Here is a 7,266-nt window from a genome sequence, read left to right as displayed (position 1 = left end):
AAACGGAGAGTCTGTTTGCACAGCTAGTTCCAGAAACCGGTGGGATGATGCCTGTCTGACACGGTGACCCGGCCCTATAAGGGAGACAGAAACGCCTGCCTACCCAGAGCACCATTACGGTGAAAAACGCCCTCTCCACACCTCTGTCTGCTCGGGGGAAACCCGCTGCCCCGAGTAAGGGAGTGGGAGACTTGAATTTCCTCCTCAGCCCTACTCGGAAACCTCCAGCAAGCCTTGCTGTGCCTCGCCTTCCAGCTCTCTCAAACGCAGATAGTATTGACAACACCAGGCTAACACAAGGCAAGTTAAGTAATGTATGCAAATCCTTTTAAGATGCTCACAGTGCAGTAAAAGATTTCTACAAAGGAAGGTTTCGCTATCAGAAGAAGGTCTTCTTTTCCCCTGACAAAGTTCACTATGAAATCACATGCCACAACCCCATCTACTAGGATTCAGTCAGAAGAGAGAAAGTTGCAGATGCAAATCTGTTAGCTCTTCCTTGTGAAAGAAACTTGGGGAATACCACTGGGGGTGAGTCCTAGCCGAAAATTAAAAATAAAAAGCGGGGGTGGTTCTCTACTTGCTTCACTTGGCTTGTTACTCTACTGCATTTACAACAGCGTTCGCATCCAGGTACTTTGTGACTGCGTGAAAGCTGATGAGTTTATTATTCATCAGCGAGTGTCTGCCTGAAGTCTGACACCCTCCTATGTTGTGTGTGCGCAGATAATAGTTCCACAGGTGGAACAGCTGCCCTGCGTGACTGGCCCCTGACATGATTACAGATTACCAAATAGAATACCAAACAGACTATAGCTATATTGAATAATAGATGGGAGGGAGGGCAGCTTCTGGGATGAAGACGTGTAAGTGAAGTATATGCTGTAGTGCTTTGTCGCATTGCTAAGAGAAATATTGGAGTTAATTCCAGAACTTTTTTCTCCTCACATTGCTATAAACAGCTATGCTGATGTTTTCATGAAGAAGCAAAGAATATTTTTAAACTCTGCTCACACAGCTGTTTGTGTGACTCAGCCCTTACGTTTGCCTGTATAACATTATTCATGCGTTCCTCTGCTACACACATACTGTATTTACTGAAGACTTCCCAGAAAAAAATTCCATTAAACTTCTACCTTTTTGTCTCAAAAGGACAATGTCAAACAAAGCAAGAACTAAAAAACCATTTTTCTAGACTTCAAAAGAGCAGTGTAGTTTAAAACCAAATACACCTAAGCAAAACACCTCTAAAAAGATAGCTAGGTCTATGGGTAAGATATATATTTATCCTTTATAGAGCTGATATGCTGGAAGTCTATGTACACACAGGAAAAATTAATCTTGTAATTATACAATACTGTGAGGATATTACACGCACCAACCCTGGCACTGTTTGCAGAATAGAGGCTAAAGAAACCCATAGTATTACCAAAAAACAGGATGAAAAATGTCTATACAAAATAATTGAGATCGCAAATTTCAACCACCTTTGCGGTAAATTGAAAATAACAGGAAGTATTAAAAATATACTCAGAACACAGCAAGAGTGTACCTGGTCTCTTTAAGGCAGATAGCTGCTCTGTTTTGTCCAGCCCTTCAAGCTCTGCTGTCTGTAACAGCATACTTCACTCATCTGCTGCACAGGCAGTATCTTTTCATAGCTGTATGCTAGTTCATTTGTGGGACTTGGAGACAAAGAATGACCATCTTCTTGTGGCTAGGATTTTTATTATTAAAAGTCCCATTCTTGCAAGCAGTTTATCCAAAAAGTTTCCCCTGCATTTATGTCCACAATTTCTTTAATTATTTTATTAAAAATTCACCTATGGGCCAAATGCTATCTTCAGTTCCACTCTGTAGTCCCACAGGAATCAGGATGCAAGACTGTTTCCAAAATAAGGATTTGATCCTTCACTTTGTCAGAAAATCCTTTATTTACTTTCCCTTGAATTAGACAGGCTTCTGACAAGTGGTGTGATGTTTTTTCTGAAGGCTTGAACAGTTTAAAAATGATGATGCAAAGGAAATTGTCATTATAGAGGGAAGTAAACATAAGCTTAATGGAGCCAACTGCAGAGTCAGTTTTAAGGTATCCATCTGGCTTACTGCCATACATCACTGGAGTGTTGTTGGATAAACCACTAGCCTAGTAAATACTTCCACCTTCCTCTGTAAAGAGGCAGTAACATTTGCTTCCTTTTGTAAAACACCTAGATCTCACCAGATGAAAAGCATCATATGCAGTTCAGTAATGCTGCCACAGCACAAGAAAATGACTAATTTAGCATTGTGGGTGTGCAATTATCTGATCATATACAGCCATGGTACCTGCATGTGTGACCTTTTTTAAGAGCCAGGATGTTGTTAAGATTTGGTGATGAAATTGTGGAAAAGGATGTCAGTTTTATTAAAGTTATTTTTAAGGCTTCCAGTTTAAATGTCAACACCCACCTATGTGAGTGAGAAGACTCTCCCTACTAATACTTGCAGAATCACATGTAATGTCTCTTCATTTCCACTTCCTTCTCTCGACTTTTCTTTGCTGTAAATGTTTTTGTAGATGCTCTAAGTGCAGAGTCATCAGGGCCATGTATTAACTAAAGTTAAAAGTCTATGGGGAAAGTGTGATACTGTCTTAGGTAGTCCTTACGATCTGAAATATTTGCTTTCTTTGTTTTATGATTAGGGTTGTTAAAATTCATGGCAAGTTAATCTGGCACAGGCAGTGCCTGCCAGGATGTGAGTTAGTTTCTGAAAGAGTTTTTTAAATATTTCTGGATGTGGCTTTTTAAGCTTTTGGAATATAAAGAGGTGTAAGTTAATAATTTCAGAAAGATCAGTGTTACACCAATGGGTCAATTTCTGTTTCAGGATGAAGGGGCACTTATATGCCTCCTTTCTGTGCTCTTAGCTTGCTCCTTTTGCTTTGAGACTTCTCGAAAGTATTACACCTCTGTCTTAAAAGGTGCTGAATTACACAAAGAAACGAAAGATAAGTTTTTGGTACTTTCCAAACTAGAGATATTTCCTCTAGTAAATTTCCCCCATATGAGATCAGTTAACCGAAAACAGGATGTGGCTCAGAGAGAGGTTAAAATTTGAAGCTTAACTTTATTGTAGAGCCATTCCACTAATGCTTAGCATCACAGGGCACTGTGTTACTATTTAAGGTGAATGATCATTTTTACATCCAAGAAAAAAAGCTCATAAGGGAATATATTTAATATCAGTATTATCTTTTTAAAATAATCCAAGGGCTTGAGATATTTAATGAAACAGATTTCTTAGTACATTTAAAAATGAAATTTAGGCTCAAATGCTAAGTGTTTTAAAGATTGTAGTCAAAGTGCTAATAGTATTTCCAGGGCTGAGAATCTCATTTCAGAGAGATGCTTGAGATAGGGACGTCTCATTCTATAAAACCATAATTTTCAGTTAGTATAAATTATCTGGAAATGTGCACATGTTCTAGGAAACCCTGGAAAATTGGGAAAACACAGGAAGGAAAACTTGTTAGTAAAAGAAGATCCAGTCCGCATGAGATGCAGTACTTCTAGGAACTGGAGCCCAGTGCTCCAAGTCAGGATTCCTGCCTGTTCGTAGCTCTGATATTAAGTAGTTCTTTAACTTCTATGCTATTACTTCTTTTCTGACTTAAACTACCCACAAAATAGGAGTACAACACAGTAGCTGTGAGATTTCATCAATTTATCTTCAAGATAAAAAAAAAACCCAACATGAAGAATCATGAAATTTGATATATTGTTATCCTCAGCAAACTTGACAGCTTTGCCACAATTCAATCTTGTCTACAATAAAATCTTTTAAAACGTTTTTGTTATATCTGCCTGTGCCTACTACCAGTTGTAGCTCTGCTTTGTTATGGTGATATCCTGAGGACCCAGCCTAACTCATATTACAGGAGATGGAAAGTTTCCCACTAACTTCCATAAGAGTTGGACTGTAATCCTCAAAGAGACATCAGGAATCAATTTTTTTTTCTTCATCCTTGCTCTGCCTCAAGATTTTTTCCAGATCACATTCTCTGTAACATAGTATTATCCTCAGCTTCCCACTAATTTTTTTTTCCTCCAAATAATAGATGTTCTGCAGCACCTCTTCAGCATTTGTCAGGAAAAAAGCACCCGTAAAATGGACACTATATACCATTTATCTTATTTCAGTTACTCACTAAAGCAGTTTCCACAATACAAGCCAAGGAATCACCCTGAAGAGAAGAGGCTAAAGAAAACTAAAGTGTTTGTCATAGTGGCCTTGATAGTTTCCTATAAGCAATACTACTTCAGAAGAGATTACTGAGCCTGCCTCTGATTTTAGGCAACCTAACTAGGCAGACCTTCTTTGCATTAAGAAACTTCTTGGTGGTATACCTGTCTCGGTCACTATGTCTCCGTATCACGACAAACACGAGGTACAGACGTGTGAAGCTGACATGGACCAGTTTATGGCAGTTTCACCAGATTAAGCTCTGCTTTCTGTTGCAGCCTGTCTACATGAAGGGCTTATGCTGGTACTTGCGGTTATGCTTCTGCTTCCCTTAACATACACAGAGCCTGATCTAAACTGGAAAATTCTTAGCTGCTTATTTCCATTCTTAATGCTTTGGAGAGAACTCTGGGAATAGGAGCTGTGCCCATTGGGAAGCTTGCCAAAACACTCTTCCAAAGCTCTGGATGTAACATGAAAAAACAAGTTCAGATTCAACATCTTTTGACTATAAAACAGCTGGCAAAATATGAATATTCTATCGATAGCTCAGGTCACTTGTACAGTGTGCTATAGAAACCTATAAAATTATCAGAAAATTCAGTATATTTGAGTAGAACTAATTAGTGGAAACAGAAAAAGGAAACAACAGGTTTCTTTAATAATGTCTTCATTAATTCTCATTAATGACAAGAAGTGAGGGGAGAATGAAGGCTATGGTAAATCTCCACTAACCCTTTCAGAATTTACTCATTTTGCTAATAAGAGGGGAAAAAAAAAAAGGATGTTTAGAAAGTGTTCTTTTACATGTGATAGAAGCAGAAAGAGACTGACTATGCACTAACTTGCTAACCAGCATCTCTCTTCCACTGAGACCATAATTCACTTTGCTATTTTAGAGTGACTAATAGCATTGGCTTATCTTTCCAATATTATTTTTCAGCATGGTTCATAAACCTGAATCATTTCCACAGTACCACTGACAATGTCTATTTGTACCTGTATTTTATGGGCAACAAACCCAGGGAACACAGAAGTTCCAAGCGTCGTCCAAGGTTTCACAGGAGGAAAATGGTAAAGAAAACCAAGCCCCCATCAAAACATCGCTACAGAAAGAAAACTCCTGAGTGTTCACAAACCAAGATGCTTTTAAGAAGGAACCTGAAGAAGAAAGGAAAATATATTTTAAACATAGGAGAAGCCTGAATGAAAAATTAAAGTTGGAAGTGGGAGAAAGCAGGCATAGAGAAAGACAGGTCTATATTCTGAACAGCAGCAAGCAGACTTAGTGTTTAAATTCCTGAATAGAAAGAGTCCTCTCATGACGCCAACTATCTTGGCAGTGATGGGACTCCAAAAGCACATCATCACATACAAGTTCCCAGCAGCGTCCTTGGAATTCAGCCAAGAAAACAAACCTTGTAGCTCCGTGTCGAACATCTGCATCACAAATTGGATGTCGAAACCCCAAAGCAAGTGAATGGGGCACAAAGTGCTTAGGAAATGAATGCTCCCATCTGTTCCGGTTCAGTAACAATGGGTCATCCTGGAAGAAATCAAAATACAGATTGGCTTCACAGTGCAACAGTTCAGAATTGTGGCAAGTTTTCACAAGCTAAGGTTGCATTTTCTTTGTGGCAAGATATGCACAGGAAGGAAATTCAGCATTTTTTAATCTGGTTATCTAAAATCGTATCTAACGCTTCTTCTTAGTGTGAACGTTTTGCTTCAAAGCCCAGGGACTGGCAGGCAGGGCCCCAGGAAGCGTTTCTGGCCTGAGCTGGGCTGCCCTCTGCCGGGACTTGCCCCGGAGCTGTTCAGAACCGGGCATGGAGGTCGGCAGGACCACCGTGGACATGGGGCCAGTGGACACAGACAGGGGATGGACAGGAGCGTGGCTTTCTAAGAATTTGCTTTGTCATGTGGGTTTAGATACATTCCCCCAGTTTCTGGTAAAAATCCATGGAATCCTGTTAAATTATGTCACAGATTGATTTGTCCAGTTTGTCCACTCATGTTTCCATGGGAAGTTTTTGATCCTAGCTTGTTTTTGAGATGCCTGACCAAAACAGAAGCTTAGCTGATCCTGCCAGGCTTCTTCAGTGTCATATGGAAACTGTGAAATGGTGAAGTTATTTAGCTTTGATAGGAAGCCACAAATGACACCAGGGACATGAAGAAGATTCCCCCATCAGCCTGGGTTGAATAATTGTGCATAACCACAAGCTGGGCAAGTTTCATGGAGTTTGAAGTTTTAGTGTGCAAATACATCTCTGACTATGTGTAGGTACTTGGTGCAGAAAAAAACGCCATGTGCTGCGTTTTCATTCACTATGTACAAAGAGATTCATCCCAGGAATTGAAATCTCTGCCGCAAGCACATCTCCAGACTTCTCTTGTCAATGGGAGTACAGGCCTTTACAAGAGTCCTTGTACCCTGTTCTAAATTTCACCAAGCTAATGCTTTTTATTGGCTGCTTTGAAACCTCTTACCTGACAGCAAACATTGAACTCTGGGGATTAATGCTGTGATTGTCACCCAAGATGGCTCTCCCAAAACCATTGCTGAACACGGCATGAAGGATGTGTGGGGAAAGTTTAGTGAAAATTGGGATCAGAACAGACTTCCTGACTTCCAGTTCCGTTTTATAACTGTATCTCTGGATCACCTCCACTTGCACCAAAAGCAACTACAAACATTAGTTAAAACAATTATTCAATACGTACTATTCTAACATATCCCAACTAACTGGGGCTAGAAACAAAACACCTTTTAATATTGCATAGACTGGTGACTCCAAACCTTTGGAATTACACTAGTGGTGGAAATTAACACCTATTTCTACCTAGCTGTCAGAGCCTGGGGATGAATATTCTCTAGGACCTTACAGCAGTAGGCTTTTATGGAAAATTTTATTATTTGGGCAGTTAAAATGACGTTTTTATGGCATATTGCTTTTTATAAATAATGAAGGAAAACTGGCTAATCAGACTCTGGCAGAGACAGACAATGCAGCCACGTAGTGAGTGTGAGTCTTC

The sequence above is a fragment of the Harpia harpyja genome, chromosome 19, assembly GCF_026419915.1.
Source record: "Harpia harpyja isolate bHarHar1 chromosome 19, bHarHar1 primary haplotype, whole genome shotgun sequence".
NCBI classification, from domain to species: domain Eukaryota; kingdom Metazoa; phylum Chordata; class Aves; order Accipitriformes; family Accipitridae; genus Harpia; species Harpia harpyja.
Note: the sequence above shows the minus strand (reverse complement) of the source record.